Source organism: Haemaphysalis longicornis, unplaced genomic scaffold, assembly GCF_048455015.1.
Source record: "Haemaphysalis longicornis isolate Haplotype H1 unplaced genomic scaffold, Haemaphysalis longicornis Haplotype H1 scaffold_6, whole genome shotgun sequence".
In the NCBI taxonomy this organism is placed as follows: domain Eukaryota; kingdom Metazoa; phylum Arthropoda; class Arachnida; order Ixodida; family Ixodidae; genus Haemaphysalis; species Haemaphysalis longicornis.
Window position 1 is genome coordinate 129,945,776 of NW_027526407.1, and position 16,237 is coordinate 129,962,012.

General features: G+C 46.3%; 1 long non-coding RNA gene across 1 annotated transcript in view; it reads left to right on the forward strand.

Annotated features, from left to right (window-relative positions):
* LOC144141943 (uncharacterized) overlaps positions 1-16,237 on the forward strand; it is a 29,707-nt gene that overhangs the window by 5,770 nt on the left and 7,700 nt on the right. Inside the window, exon 2 of the long non-coding RNA XR_013316765.1 lies at positions 6,747-6,774. This is a non-coding gene — a long non-coding RNA (uncharacterized LOC144141943). The remainder of the gene's footprint in view (positions 1-6,746; positions 6,775-16,237) is intronic.

Below are 16,237 nucleotides of genomic sequence, written 5' to 3' on the forward strand. Positions count from 1 at the left end.
GATGGCTTAATGTGCCTTCGGGCTTTGTTGCTATTTTAATGCCCTGAACCTGAGTCGCATCACCCCAATGTTTTTCTGACTACGTAATGCGACCGCGATCTGAAGCTGTTACTTTAGTGTACAAGTAGACATGGCTGCAGTCATCAGGCTTACAGTGCGGGAAAACTTTTCGCACGTTTAGAATACCTCGCACCCGGACTGATGCGCGCATACGTATGACGTGCTTCAAATATACCAACATAACCATCGCCCGCTTGCAAGCTGCCGTTGTGAGCATCCGGAGTTTTCTGCCAACCGTGATTTTAAACACTTGAAATCGAAAGCGGCATGCACGTACGAACAGGACACTTCGTGCACGCGAATCGGCGCTTTCCAAAGCCTAGAGAAGCTGATGCGCAGTTTTTGAGAAAGATGACAGGCTCATAGTTTGTTATCAGTCTGGCGTAATTTGGCTCATTTCCAGATGTTGTCCTCTACAGCGACCAAGTCATCGATATGACGTGCCGTCACCGTTTCCTTGTACCAACTATGACTATTTGCTCAAATAATGCAATAATCTCCGCTGTCTTCCAGCTGGTTTGCGCGAAACCTTCTCCCCGCGCCACAACCTCACCCAATTGGTCGCCATGTTTCTACTGCAGGGTAATATCGCCAGTCCACTACCACGGTCCGTCGGCACAACACTGTTCTAAACCAGCAAAAAACTGGGTTGCCAGTCAGTGGTTATACAACATGCATCCACCTGTTCTTATATTAGGAAACATATCTGAAGTCGATGTTGGCCACTTTAGTGAACACCCACCATAGTGACCACCCTCGTTACTGTTTCCATTACGGGTTCCCGGTTACAAAGATGAGCTTCGTAAAGTCTGGTATAGATGGTTCTACATGACTAAAGCTACACCGCAATCCTTGTGTGTGTTGTACTGCGTGGTACCTTGAGCTCAGAATGAAGTGGGATGGTATGTGATGTTACACTTTGACAGTCAGGAATCTTTTCGTGGCGTTATGGGTGAATGTTCGTGTCAGCTTGCTGTTTCGGTTCTTAATATCACTTTCCTGGACACAAATTTATGCTAGGTTCATTTTGCATCCGTTGTCTACATATGAGGTGATATGGAGTATGCACTTTTTGAACAGTGTGGGGGAACAGTAGATTGCAGAAGTAGGTACATATACGTAAATGAATTCCTACTGTCGGTCCTTGTGAAAGACTGTCCTAATGAAACGTCCGACACACTAAGAGTAATAAACGACGAGGCTATTTCAGGGTTATGCGCTGTGTTTAGGATAGTGGTGGACCGAAATGGCCCTCCTAACCTATGAGATGATAGTGTGATGGTGTTGCCGTTTATTGCGCTATTCAAAATATTATTTGTCCTCACGCCTCTGTTCGGGTATAACAAGGGCGTTGGGCTCTGTTGGCGATAAAGTACTCAGCTAAGCCGACAGGGATACCATGTCGGTTGAAGCTCGCGCATTACGATAAATACGTGACCAGTTCTGCCGCTGTTTCAACAAAACCTGCTCATTCGTCGGCGCACCCTTCGCGTGTGGATCGCAGTTTTTTTGGATGATCAAGATGTCTCTCACCCTGCCTGACCCATGTGTCTTTTCGGACGTCTTTTTTCAAAACCCATCAGTGTTCGACTTTTCAAGGAAGAAAAGGTCACCACTGATTCCATCGTCTGGAACTGTCCACAGCACTTGCGTTCGGCCCACTTGTGGCCGGAACGCAAGTGAACTGGCGAAGAAAACACCATGTGAAAAACCGCGCCCCGAACGCTTGTAAAGTTGGACGATGCGTACCCACTCGTCCTGAGGCACACGATCACGTGCGCTCAATTGTGAGCCCCACAATTTGCACGAGACCACGTAAAAATCAGGATGAGGCGGGGCGCTCTTCAGGATACGCAAGTGCTCGTGCACTTGATATTTTAGTTTTTTGTTCATGGACTATGCAAGCAAGATCTTAAACCGCTCTGCTATTGAAAGTGTGCCCTCTTTTGGTTGTAGGTTTCCCAATTTCAGCAATTTGGAAATAAGTGATCAACATACCTTAACTCTCGGTGTGGCATCTTTGTCACGTCAGCACTAAAAGTCGTCATTCGTACCTTTATTTTTCGTACATTGCGAAAGTCAGAAGCTTACGTACCCGTTTTTATACGTGAGAAAACTGAGATTTCTGCAAGAACTTGTCGTAATTCTTTTCGCAATGTTTGTTTTATTTAAGCCTTCCTGGTACCAAACTGCACAGACGCCTTCCCATGGTGGAGCTACGTAAATAGTTTACGAAAATATGTGACCTCGGTCATACCTGGCCCCTTTTAAACGCTACTTTATGGCATCTGTTTGTGTGTGAAGTTGAAGCGCTGTTTTTAATATAAGTGTGGCCCTATTATTTTGAAAAAATATCTCGCAGGTAGCAAAAATTGGCTTTTCTATGTGTAACCCCACGTCCGACAAGTAATCGTTATTTATTGATTTTATTTGTACATACTGCAGGCCGTAACCGGGCCCTTGCAGGAGTGGATACATATGTAACATAAAACACAATAACGCTCCACTAAAAGAAAAGGAAAAAAGTATTGATACACATAGGATACTTCGTGATTCACATGCATACATTTTTAGAAAAAATCATTCTCTTCTAGACAGTTGACAAAAGATTCCAGCGTAGAACAATTCACAGCATTGACCGGCACCTTATTTCAATAACAAATGGCCATTGGGAAAAAAGAATACTTATGTGTATTGACACGACTAGCAGGCTGACAAATGAACTTGTAATGGTTTGTCTTGAGTGAGTGTTTATATGGGTTCTGTAAGTACAGAGCGCGCGGTATCTTAAAAAACCGTGAAAGAGTAAGTATAGGAACTTTAACCTTGAAATTATTCTTCGTTTGGAAAGTAGCTGAAGATTTGCTCTATTAATTAGGTTGGTGACGCTTGAAGGCCGCGAATAATAAAAGTAGATGAACCGTGCAGCTAATTTCTGAGTTCGTTCAATTTTGTCTTTTAGGTGTTGTTGGTGGGGACTCCCTTTTATGTCGGCTTATTCTAAGGCAGGGCAAATAAGAGTCTTGTATGCATTTAATTTGACTTGTGTCGGAGCATTTCGCAACCTTCTTCTGAGGAAGGATAGTTTCCCTACCGCTTTTTGCAGACGGTGTCAATAACGGGTTCCCAACTTAAGTTCGCTGAAAGCGTGACACCAACGTATTTCACCTGATCACTTTTAGGGAGCTCATTATTGTCTAAAGTGTACGGAAAATTCAGTGGATTCTTCTTATTAGTGAGTGTGAGGCATTTGGTTTTAGATGCGTTCATGCTCATGCCCCATTTCTGGCACCAAGCGTATATATTTTTTAGTGAGGTGTTCAACCTGATTTGGTCCTCTGAATGTCTTGCAACTGTATACATGACACAATCATCTGCGAAAAGGCGCATCTGGATTCGTGATTGAATACAAAATTGGATATCGTTGACATAAATGAGAAATAGTAGAGGCGCAAGGACTGCACCCTGGGGTACTCCTGAGTACACATTGATTTTTTCAGACGTATGTGTGTTTACGGCTACACATTTTGTTCTGTTCTGTAAGAAGCTGGAGATCCACGAGATTAAGGTGTCGTCAATACCAAAAGCCTTTAGTTTTGTGAATAAGTCTTTATGTGCGACCAAGCCAAACGCCTTTGAAAAGTCCAAGAATATGGCATCAACCTGACTGCTGTATTAATAGCGTTGGCTAGGTCATTAGTTATTTCGGCCAGCTGTGTTAGTGTTGACAACCCAGATAGGAATCCATGTTGTTGGTTATAAATAAGGTTATTCCTTTCTAGATGACTGATAATAAATCAAATAATTATGTGTTCCATCACCTTACAACTCATGCTTGTTAGTGAAATAGGTCTGTAGTTGCTCGGTTCAAATTTAGAGCCAGATTTTATAACTTTAATTATTTTTGCCCTGCGCCAGTCATCAGGAATACTCGAGGTGTCCTAAGACACTCTAAAGATTATAAGTAAATATTTTGAAATCCAGGCAGCATATCGGTTCAAGAAGACATTAGAGATAGAATCGGGACCAGTGGACTTCTTTAGGTCAAGGTTATTCAATAGATGTAATATTCCCTCTTCACTTATAAGTAATTTTTCCATCGGGTGCTCAACAGTATAGGCCGCCAGTTGTTCTTGTGAAGCAGTGTGTGTGAAAACTGATTGGAAATTGTTATTAAGCTGATTCGCAATGTCTTTAGGTTCAGTCAGTGTTCTATTCCCAGTTTTTATTTGCGCAATGGTTGGCCTATCTTCTGACAGGTAGCGCCGAAATTTTTCAGGGTCATCCTTCATAAAACTTGGTAAAGTTACACCGTAAAATCGTGATTTCGCTTCACGTACTTTATCACGCATAGTGCAACGATACCAACCATTTCGTTTTTATCTCCCTTTGTGCGGTGTCGTCGCTTAATTTTTTGTTCCAACTGAATTATCTCGCGTGTTAGCCATGGGTAATCTTTGTTGACCCGTTTCTTTCTTTGGGGGATAAAGTTGCTTTCGCAAAAAGATATTATTTCTTAAAAACGTGTCCACAATTCCGGAACACTGTTCAGTACACTAAATTTGTCGAAGTTGCGTTCTAATATGTATGTTATTGCGCCATTGTCTTTGCCCGCATATTCTTTTACGTAAAGGCATGGTCGTTTGGTAGATGAGCGAGAAACTGTGATAGGGCAGTCAGGACAAGCAACTTATGATCTGAAATACCTTCTTCTGCGCTAGCTGTGCTGTTTTGAAGTGTATTTCCAATGAACATCAGGTCTAGAAGAGAGGAGGACGACGCCCAAATATTGCTATGTTCGGAAACTAGTTGGTTCAGTGAAAAACTGAACACATCCGCCGCGGTGGCTCAGTGGCTAAGGCGTTGCGCTGCTGAGCACAAGGTCGCGGGTTCGATTCCCGGCCGCGGCGGCCGCTTTTCTGATGGAAGCGAAAAGCAAAAACGCCCGTGTGTGCGAGATTTCGGCGCACGATAAAGATCCCCAGGTGGTCAAAATTAATCCGGAGCCCTTCACTATGGCGCGCCTCATCGCCTGCGTTGCGTCGGCGCGTTAAACCCCACAATCAGAATCACAATCAGAAAAACTGAACACAGTGAAAAGCAGCGATTCCGCACTTCTGGCATCTCTGTTATCAAAACGCATTTCAGCCAAGTCTTTCCCGGCAGAATAAAATCCCCTGATATTATTATGTTTGACCTTGAGTTTGTGTGCTGCGAAAGATAGTCGTGAACACCTTCTAAATACTGAGGCGCAGCATTGGGTGGGCGGTAAACGCCAGCAAGTAATATGGTCTTGCCAGAATAACATAATTTGCACCATAAGCTTTCGTGTTCGGGAATTCTTTCAAGAACAGAAATCTTGATGTTGTTTTTATTGGCGATCGCTACGCCACCGCCTCTGGAAGTTCTGTCGTTACGGTGTAGTTTATATGATGCCGGAATTACTTCACAGTCCAACACGCCAGCATGTAACCAAGTTTCGGTAATTACCAGCACGTGCGGGTGATGACACAGAATTAAATTTTCAATTTCACTGAGCTTGTTCACTAGGCTGCGGGCATTGAAGCACAAGATTCTTACGTTTTTGGTCTTCCCGTGTCAATCCGCCTCCTGAACATCAGGTCTTGCCCTTGTAGCTGCTTTTGGTCGAGAATACCTTGCAGCAGCTTCGACTCTGGCGTTCTGTGCGGGGTCCCAGACAAACATTTTGCCATCGACTTTTACCTTGTCGAACACGAGGGACACTTTCGCTCCCCGTGCCTTCTCATCTGCGTCAGAGCGCCACAACTGACTGCGCACATCTCTCACTCTTTTCGAGAAACCCTCCGAAATCGATATTTCTGTGCCTTTTAATTTGTGACAGCAAGAAAGAATTTTAGACTTTTCAGAGAAATCAAAAAGTAGTAGAACAATTGGTCGTGGGCGTTCGCTACGGGGATTGCCTACTCTGTGGACCCTTTCTACAGATTTTACAGCAATATCAAGTATGTCAGTAAATATAGTTTTTCGGACCTTTTATTGTAGCGATTATGAGTCTTCATCAGGCTCCTGCGTCACCCCGTTTATTACAAGATTGTGGCGACGACTTCTGTTTTCCAGATCGTCGACCTCAGCTGTCAGTTCTAGTATCTGCTGAGTCATGCCAAGCCCGTTTTTTTCATACTCTGCTAGTTTTTATCTTATATTGCTTTAGCTGACCGATTTGATTTTCTATTGCAGTAATTTTTTCCTTGATAGTAGATACCACACCCTCAACTTGTCTCAGATTAGCTGTCAGTTCTTTAAGCGTTTTGGATGTTTTCGTTTGTTCTTTAAGGATTTCCTTCAACGTGGCGTTGGTTGATGTGGATTGCGACTCTGAGTCAGAAGTTGGCCCTGAGTTCTGTTCCACATCCCCAGATGTTAGTAATAACAGTCTAATAACATGGCAACAATCAAACATTATGGCAATAAGACACTGTGAGCTAAGCAACACCGTGAGGGTTACATCATCGTCTCGGATTGAGGATATTGAATTTTTCTCAATTTATAAATGCTCCATGGACTTTATTTTATATGGCTTTCACTTTTTAAGGCACCAAGTGTATTTGGCTTTTCATAAATGTTTTAGATATTTTTTTAATTCTGAACGTTTGATGAAATCCACTTTTATTTTTCACCAATAACAATATAACGCTCAATTCCAGAGACTATACACCCTGCAACTACCAAGACGTGAGTACAACTTCTTCATCGCAGTAAACAAAAAGAGACAAGGACATACTTTTTTTACGAGAGAGTGTATACCTCGCTTATCTGTCATATAAATAAATACATCTTTCTGTTTACCTTGATCAACTCAAGAGAAATGCTTTGTTATAGTTGGGCACGTTCCCTAGCGCTTTACATGAATCGTGGCCGTGTGTACTTGTAAGTGCGACAATAAAAAGGACAAGACTAACCATATGGAGATATCTGAAATAATCAATTAAAATTTTAAACAAATGTTTTTTGTGGCGAACCAATGTTTTCAATAAGAATAGAATACTGATTCCGAATTTGGTTTTTGCAATAGGCGATATACCGAAACGAACCTTTTATACTTACGGAGGTTATAGAGCAAGATGTTGAGTCTAGTGTAATAAAAGATGGTTTTATTAACTCCAAGAAATTGTTCCGTTTTCCTATTCACGACTCAGCCTCCAAACATCTTTTGTGGAATGTGCTTGGTTCATCCTCTTCCTTCCTTAGCTCATACGGTCTGGGCATAGAGGCCAACCTGCGGGCATGGGGCTCTGATTTAAAAACACAGCCGCGCCCTGGTGATATCTCGTCAGTGCTCTTTTCCCCGTGTCCCCTACTAATGAAGACAAGCCGATGCTAGCCATGCCGAGACGAGCTGGTGATGAGTATCTACCCCTTAATCCCAAAGAAGTCGGGGAGAGCTTTGAGTAATCGTCGATATTGATTGCCTAGCTAGTCCTTGGCAAGGCATCACCAAGGGTGAGGTTGAAAGCATTCAGCATTGTTACTGAGTTATTTCCACGAGTTATATTGTCCTGGACCAATATCTAGATGTGATTAGCAAAGTCTACTGTGGATGGAGAAAAGAGAAGGTTGAGGTGGTGACTGTGCAAGCCGTTTTGCAATCTGCTAGCTCAGAAGCTGCTGCATTTCATCAGCCTACATAAACCCATTTTATCATTCAAGACAGTACCACGTGGTGGAAATACGTGGTAAGAGTGGCCTAGAACACACAGGACCAGCTAATGTCTGCATTCTCTGTCGGAGTAGGCGAATCGTTACTTTCTTTTAGAGCGGACTGACATGGCGTCCCAGATGATAAAAAACTCTTCTTTAGTGATTTTTGAAAGTGTTCGTATTACAGCGAACGATGCACGTTTTCTGGGACATATGACGAACTTCAAGAATTGCTCAATATCCAAGAAAGCGCGACCAAACGCAATCACTGGGACCCAGAAGCGCAAATAGTGAATGTTGCTCGAAGATGTTCTACTACGTCTTGCTAGAATAGCCTTGCCATGGCTCGAGAAGCATGAAGCAGTGACCAGAACATGACGATCGTTGTGGAAGAGGCGATGAAACGTTTTGGCGCCGTTACTTCTTACAGAAGGGAGGCCGAACAGATAGTCGTGTGGCGAGAACTCCGAGGGAAGGTTTACATGACTTTATACCTCAAGACATTAAACTCAGCAGTACTAAAAGGCAAAGCCTTTCTTCAGCGGCGGATGTTTGCCGCACATTTTAGGCTCTCAAGCGTCAGCAGATTTGCCGCAAATGTCACCGTCCTCCAAACGTATACACTATTGCAATTGTGGACACTGGTCTCTCCAGGGACATCACATGATTGCTTTGGAGTATTATAACAGATACATTTACAGTACCCTATTTTAATGATACACCGCTTATACGCCCGCATATAGGGCTCAACATTCCAATTACGTGCACCACCAGTACTCTGCTTACAAGTCCTCCATTGAACGTACCAGTAGGCGGACGTGCGCAAGGCTCTATGGAGCCCCATGACCCGTTTTTTCAAGATGGTGGCACTGTTCGGCCGTTGAGAGCTAAGTCCCAACAACTGGAATTCGAGTGCGATCCCGTGGAGTGATTGGCGCATACCCACGCCAAACAGTAGAACCAGTACGTTTCCATACACAAGTTCACCAACAACGCTATCGTGCATAACCTGTTTGCGTCTTCAGCGGCGTCAATCGGTACCTTGCTTGCTTCTGTCGCCGCCGCCAGCAGCATGCTCCGTGGTTCTTCAGTGGTTCTTCCCCCCGACGACATGACAATGAAAGCCACCCGGACATACTTTTTTACCCCTCGGCTCCACCCTCCAACCTCAATTCGGCACCCGCCTCTCACTATATCATAACGCCGCAGCGTGTGCGCGAGTATCGATCGCTTCGTCGCTGCCTGTGCCCCGCCGCTGGGCAATTAGCTGGCGCGGTGGACGGGTAGGAGGTTGCACAACGGTCACTTTTACAAAATCCTGTAGGTAGTAAGATTAAGATGCGTAGTATTCCGACAGCATAAATGCAACTTGTTTGGTGTGTACCTAGTATTTCACAAATGAACCTGTAGTTTAAATCTCGCTAGGACATAAAGGCATGTTCGAGTGGGGTGGCACATAAATTTCATGTTGGTAGGAGCCTTAGCTGGTAGTTCGACATATCTCGGCAGACGTTGTGTTTGGGGTAGATACCTTCAAAACTTAGTTTATTCTATTGGAGTAGGCAATGCACAAAAGCATTATGGGTACAAAAATTTGCAAGAATGTGTGGTATTGCTGCCGGAGAGATTTTATTGCGAAGTGTTTTGCCTGCCTACCTAAAGAATGCCAGCGTATCAAGAAAATTAGAGTTCGCTGTTTCCAATGACACACCTCCTTTGTCCGCTATATTCATTTCTGTGAAGTCTATCCACAAAAGCGCGGGTAGCTTCAGTGTATAATGTCGAACCTGATTCAAAGGTAGCACTATAACAAATCTTTTTGTTCCCCGGCTTTTATCTAATAAATACCATGGCCATGCTCATGTGCGGACAGTGAATGCGAGTTCGGAGCCTGTACTTCTCCCTTGTGGCCTGATGTTTGTCATATATGCTGGGGTTTTAGACACCTCACCAGACGCCATTTCCCTGCCTGAACCTGCGAATAAAGTGGGACCGGACTACACCGCGGATTTCACAAAATTGGTCAAGCAAATATTTACATTCTGAGAAAGGGCGCATTAGAAGTATTGCTGCGGCAGCATGCTTCGGCGTTCGAATTTGCGGATAGTAAATGACGTTCCACGCCACCAGGCTTCCAAACGCAACATGTGTTTCCTTCGTCCCGGCGGAAACCTTAATTCACGTCTCTTTTGCATAGCGCAGCACTACACGCCTGCCAAATTAGGAAATTCTCCCAATTGAGTCGGGTAGGAATCTATAATCCCGTGGCCTTTCCTTGTTATACTGGTCAGAAAAAAGGATAGCACTGAGTGATTTGTTGTTGACCACCATAGACATACCAGTGTGACGAACAACGACGTATGCACACTTAGTAAAAAATCACGCCATTAGTTGTCCTCTTTCTGCCCTCTGTGTTTTCTCAGTATACCCTCAATCTGCAATTGACAGACTGCTATGCACAGTAAATAGCAATAAAACAGAATTTGCTGCACTAGAAGACTTGTTCGAATTTAATGCGTGCCCATTCAGACTGCACAATACGCCAACTACAATTCAGGGAATAATTTTCACAGTCCTGTGAAGCCTGAAGTGGGAAATCTGCCCATGTCATTTACTGACTCGGCAGCACGCACGCAATGCCCCGCTCTTACAAGTTTCCGCTACTTTTCACTTAGGTTGCAGCTACACGCATTCCACGCGTCCTCTTCTCCATGCATTCTTTGGTCGGATCGACGGAGGCAGTTTCGCCTGTGTCGAACGGATACCCCCCACTTCCGGACCCGGCGGTGTTGCAGTATAGCGTTTCATCTCCCTCGAGTACATGATATTACTCATTTACTCTATTTCTGGCCCTTTCCAGGAGCCGGCACCCAGCATATCTCCATCGACGGCAGCATCACGTGAGACAGATTCGTCACCGACACCAGACCGCAACACAATAAAGCAATCCACACCGAAGGCAACCATTGTGGGACTCGGCAGCACGCGAACGATGCGCCGCTCTTACAAGTTCCCGCGACTTTTCACGCAGGTTGCAGCTTTTGTCTGCTCCACCCATTCCGTGGTCGGAGCGACGCACGCAGTTGGCGAAAGCTTGCTTCATTTCCCTGTGCCGAACGGATATTCCCCATTTCTGGACCGAGCCGTGTGGCAGTACTGCATTTCATCTCCCTCAGGACCATGGTTTGACCGATTCTACTTAATGCTTGGTCCTTTCTGCGAGGCGGCGCCCAGCATATCTCCGTCCCCGTCAGCCTCACGTGTGACAGATATGTCACCGACACCAGACCGCCACAGGATAAACCAAGGCACAGCGAAGGCACCGTTTGTTTGGCTCGGCAGCACGCACGCGATGCGCTGGTTTTACAATTTTCCGCTAATTTGGCGCATTTAAATAATTGGCTTGCCCTACGTGCACCGCGTAATGGCTACCGTGCTTTGTTAGTGCTGCAGAACATACGATTCTGCGTTGCTGTTTGTGACTGTTGCCGTGATATAGCAAACTTATTGCTGTCCGGAGATATATAACTCAACCCTGGCCCTAATAGTTGCGCTGCCGCTGTAGATGATTCCTCTGAGATCGTGAAACTTCTTCAGCAACTCTAGGGTGGCCAAGCGTCTCTTCTCGCTGAACGTAAATCAAATCACGCTAAGCTCTCGAAACAGATATCAAATTTACTGAAAATAAGGAGAGACTTTCTAAGATTGAGGACAACTGTTCTCTTTTAATGAGTACAAAAAGACAGGTTCAAAGGTGCCCAACTCTGGAAGAGGGTAATGCGTCCGACATTGCCAGGTTAGTAACTACAATGGATGATTCCACTGGGATTCCAATGGAAATCCCACACTCAATCACAACACGTAACACTAACAGACAACGTTTCCTCATCCACATACAGTAATATGCTCATGCAATCGGCTCTAACATCACCAAAATCAAACACATCAATAAATCTCAAGCTTGCAAACACAATCTACACTTCTCAACTACCTCATTTCCGTGCACACATTATACCCCTACAAGCACTCGTCGTCTGCACCATACAACATTTATGCTTGACATTATACACAACCTATTTGTCATATTCTCTTACGAGTCCTACTTCTTTCAAAGTCAACTCCATGATTTCAGCCGGCTTTGTTGATCTTTTACTTCATCTTCCCCTTCTTGCGCCTCTTCCATTTAGCACCTTTCTCTACACTGCAATCCCTGCTTGAACCACCATCAATGTTCACTTGTCGCACTGCCCTATGACCCGTGGCCTGTCTCCAGTCATTCTCTACTGCAAGCTTCCTCTCGATTGTGCACGACTCACACCGTGTCTTCTTTTTTGTCTTCTTTGCGCGTCTGCGCTTTCGCTCTCCTCTGACGTTGGTACTTTGGCTACTTCCCGTAGAAAACTCACTGCATATCTTTTGTCCGATGCCCCCTTGCCTGGGGTGCTGATTACGGAGCCAGCCGTTCGTCGCACAGTCTTTAATTAGTTTTCTGCGCGTCCTCTTGGTAGCGTGCGCTAACTCTACGAACTTCCCAGCTACCCTATCACTTTTCTCACAGCTCCACTCACGCCCTTGAACTTTCCTAAGACCAAAACTCTTTTCCCTCCTCTGCTTCGCATGCTTAAGAAAACGCGGGCACTTCGTCTCGCGTGCTTGAATCTCAGCAACCTTACGGTGTGCTGGCCATTGCCTTTCGCTGGGGACTAGCCCCGGTCCTGTGCATTGCCTAACGTTCTCGAGCCGGGACGCTTTGTGAACAAGATGGAGCTGAGTCTGCGGGAGCTGTCCTAGCTGCTCTGAACTCCGGTGACTTGACAGCGCATTGGTGACCCCGTTTTCCATCTCAGACGCTGAGTAGTCCGCTGAGCCATCTAAAATATTTCCACTGCCCTTTTGTGGGAGAAGTTTACTCTCAATAGTCCTAGGCATTTCGACCCGATCAGCAATACAGCTTTCTGTCCGGATGCTATTTCTACCAGTGAAGGGAGCGGAAGGTACCTCCGCCTCAATTATTCATCTTTCAGAGACCGTAAAACCAACTGACTCAACAGAGATACTTGGAGGCAAAGCCCTGTCCTCGCATGGTAAGTTTTCAGTGCATTCATTTGCAGGCGCCTCGTCTGCGATTCTGCCACCCCCGACATTTAACCGCCTTGCGTTTCCAACGCGCCTTTCTCCTCATAGCGGTGTGCAAACCGCGTTCTGTCAACCGCACGTGCTTCTTCAGTGTCGGCAATCTGCTTACTTTCTTTCTCACGTGCATCATGGAGGTAGGTGACCCGCGTGCCTTCACAAAGCTCACGTGCGATGCGTTCACCGCTCTTTCTACGTTCTCTTTGCTCGCGCCGCCGCTTTACCTCTGCCAGGCGTATCTTAAGCTCCAAAATCTCCTTTTCCCGCCCAGCTTTCCTCTCATATTCTTGTGCTCTCTCTCGTAACCTTATACTTTCCGGTTCGTGCAAGCAGAGCACCTCCTCCTTTGTTAATCCTAATGTACAAGACAACGTTAACATCTCCTCGAGACCCATCTCTTCGCCAAATGTTGTCACGCGTCTCACGCGGCAGAGAAATGAGGCTCAAGTTGATTCATTCGATGACCATACAATATATTTACAACAAAACCTCAAACGAACGCGATCATAACAAAATCACACGCATATCCCACTATACACAAAAAAGAAGCACAACCTCACACTATCAAAAACCTACTAAAATACTAACTATAACACTTTAAACTATCTATCCCAAATTCAAACCAGTCCCACCCTGTAGCACGTCGAAGCCGCTGCTATTTCGATGACGTGGCCCGGAGGGTAGGCTTCCGCGTCACCGAACGTCGCCGAACGTCGCGATGGCCCGTGGTGGTGCGTCGTGGTCCCGAGGACCGCGGTGCGATGACTCGGCTTCGCTGAGCAGCGCGGCTCAGCAGGAGGCCAGCAGTGCGAAGCTGCTGATCATAGGTGGTCCGGAGCTGCCCGCTGCCAGACGGTGCGATGCCGCTGGTGCGTCGTGGGGCACGGCTCCACGGGTCGCCGGCGTTGCGATGCCGCCGGTCAGCAGGAGGCCAGCAGAGCGAAGCCGCTGGTAATCGGTGGTTCCGAACTGCCTGCTGCCAAACGGTGCGATGCCGCTGGTGCGTTGTGGGGCATGGCCCAAACTTGCCACCGTTCCTCCAAGACCTCGTTCCACTCTCTCCACTCCAACTTTGTTCTATTCCTCTTCACCTCGCATTCTATCGTGTGCGGCTCCCATTCGCTGAACAAGCTACCTCATCCTCCTCTTCGATTACCCTGTGTTTCTTCTCCATTGGTCACTTCAATATCCTTCTCACCATCCCGTATGCTGATTTTTCTTTCTCTTCATCTTTTCTGACAACATCTTTTTCTGGGGCCAATCCCCCTTCGGGTATGGGCTCTTCTTACCCCATGACACGTATGTGAGAGCCAAACTACGAAAAGAAGGCACGCCAAGACAGAACATGACAAGGGAAAATCAGTGACGACACAAGCACGTTGCACCACACAGTCGTTGTCACCTTGCTCGAGCCCTAAAAGCAAGGCCAAGCGAGCATCTGTATGGCAGCGGCCAATTTACACGTGACAGGGCCCGGATTTCGAAGTGGACTCTATAAAAAGGCAGAACGAATTGATAGGCGGAATGACTGGGGCGCATGAGCGTTGAGGAATGAGACCCAAGCAGCGTACCAGCAGTCATCCACGGCGTAACTTCACGCTTCCTCTGCCAGACAGCTGCGTAACTGTGGCTTGGAAGAAAGCTGCCGCATTTACTTTAAAGAAGCTTCTTTCCCTACGGGGCGGAAGCTTCACATGAGTTGAAACACCTTGGTTGAAAAGATTTCACTTTCTGCCGTTTGAAATACGCATAAAAATTTTGAAGGGGTGTTTGTGAGTTTCGGAAATTCTTGCAACGTCTTTCTTATTGAAAATTGTAACGATGGTTGCGCATGAGGACTGGAAAAGGTTTATTTACAAGGCAAACTTGTGCACAGAAGTAAGCGCTGCTCGTAGACTCAGAGGTGGAACGTCGTCTACCTCCTTTTCTTTACCTCTAGTTCCACTCGTCTTCTTGTTCCTTGCCTTTCAGTTGTTCGCTGATGCGTGACGTCATTTTCCAGTCAACGCGTAATATTCAAACATGTTTCATTACTCCCCCCCTCTCGGTAGGCATCGACCCGATGCCGTTAGCACGCCGGGCACGAGGGAAGAAAAGAAGTTCACAGACCAAACGGACGGGGAAGGAAACGCAGGTTCACAAGTTGGGGACGGGAACAAGGAAAAAAAATAAGTGCATGCACTGCAGGTCAGCCGGTAGTGTCAAATGTCGAGGCATGGTACGGTTTAAGGCGCACCACGTGACCGACTTCAGCATGTGGCCGCCGTCTAGGGGAAATAGGTGCCTCGCTCTCTGGTAGAACCTCATTTTTCACGTCTGACAAACGGTGGATAGCTTTATAGGGCCCGATGTAGAGCCGAAGTAGCTTCTCTGAAAGCCCGCGGTGGCGAATAGGCGTCCATACCCAAACGAGATAGCCGGGTCGTCGTCGCAAGTTGTATTGTCGAGCGTCCGTTCCCTGTTGCTTGTGAATGCGGAATCTAGCGAGCTGACGGGCCTCTTCCACTCTCTGCTTGATGTCAATTTCGGTGCCGGTTATCATGCCGTTTTCGACAGGGAGGATTGCGTCGAGGAGTTTCGTGACTGGGCGGCCAAACACAAGCTCAAACGCTGTAAATCGCGTCGTTTTCTGCACAGCTGTAGTATAAGCGAATGTCGCATAGGGGAGAATTTCATCCCATGTCTTGTGATTCAGGTCCACATACAAAGACAACATGTCAGCTAAGGTTCGGTCAGCTAATCTCGTAAGGCCATTTGTTTGGGGGTGATAGGCGGTCGTCTTGCGGTGAGTAGTGTGCATTAGGCGTAAGACGTCTTCCAGGAATTCGGCTGTGAAAGAGGTGCATCTGTCAGTCAACACGAATGCAGGCGCACCATTTCGGAGGACGATGTTGCTCAGTAAACAATTAGCGACCTCTCAAGCGGTTCAATGGGGAAGGGCCTATGTCTCGGCATAGCGCGTTAAGTAGTCCGTTGCCATGATGATGCACGTATTCCCCGAGACTGACGTCGGGAAGGCGTCAGGTATACCCATTCCGATTTGCCAAAACGGCGCGTCGGGGGGTCTAGCGGATGGAGTAGTCCTGCTGGTTTTACCGGAAGTGATTTCCGGCGCTGGCAATCACAGCATGTTTTTACGTACTGTTTGACCGATTCCAGCAGTTTTGGCTAGTAGTACTTCTTGCGAATGGGGTCAAACGTGCGGGTGTCGCCTACGTGCTAGCTGTAGGTTCGTCATGGTACGCTTGCAAAATTTCCCTATTTAGTGCTGGTAGGACGACAAGCGGGAAGTTGTTGTTACTGCCGTCGTAACTATGCTTATAGAGTACGATGTCACGTAAACAGTACGACGCTATTCCCCTAC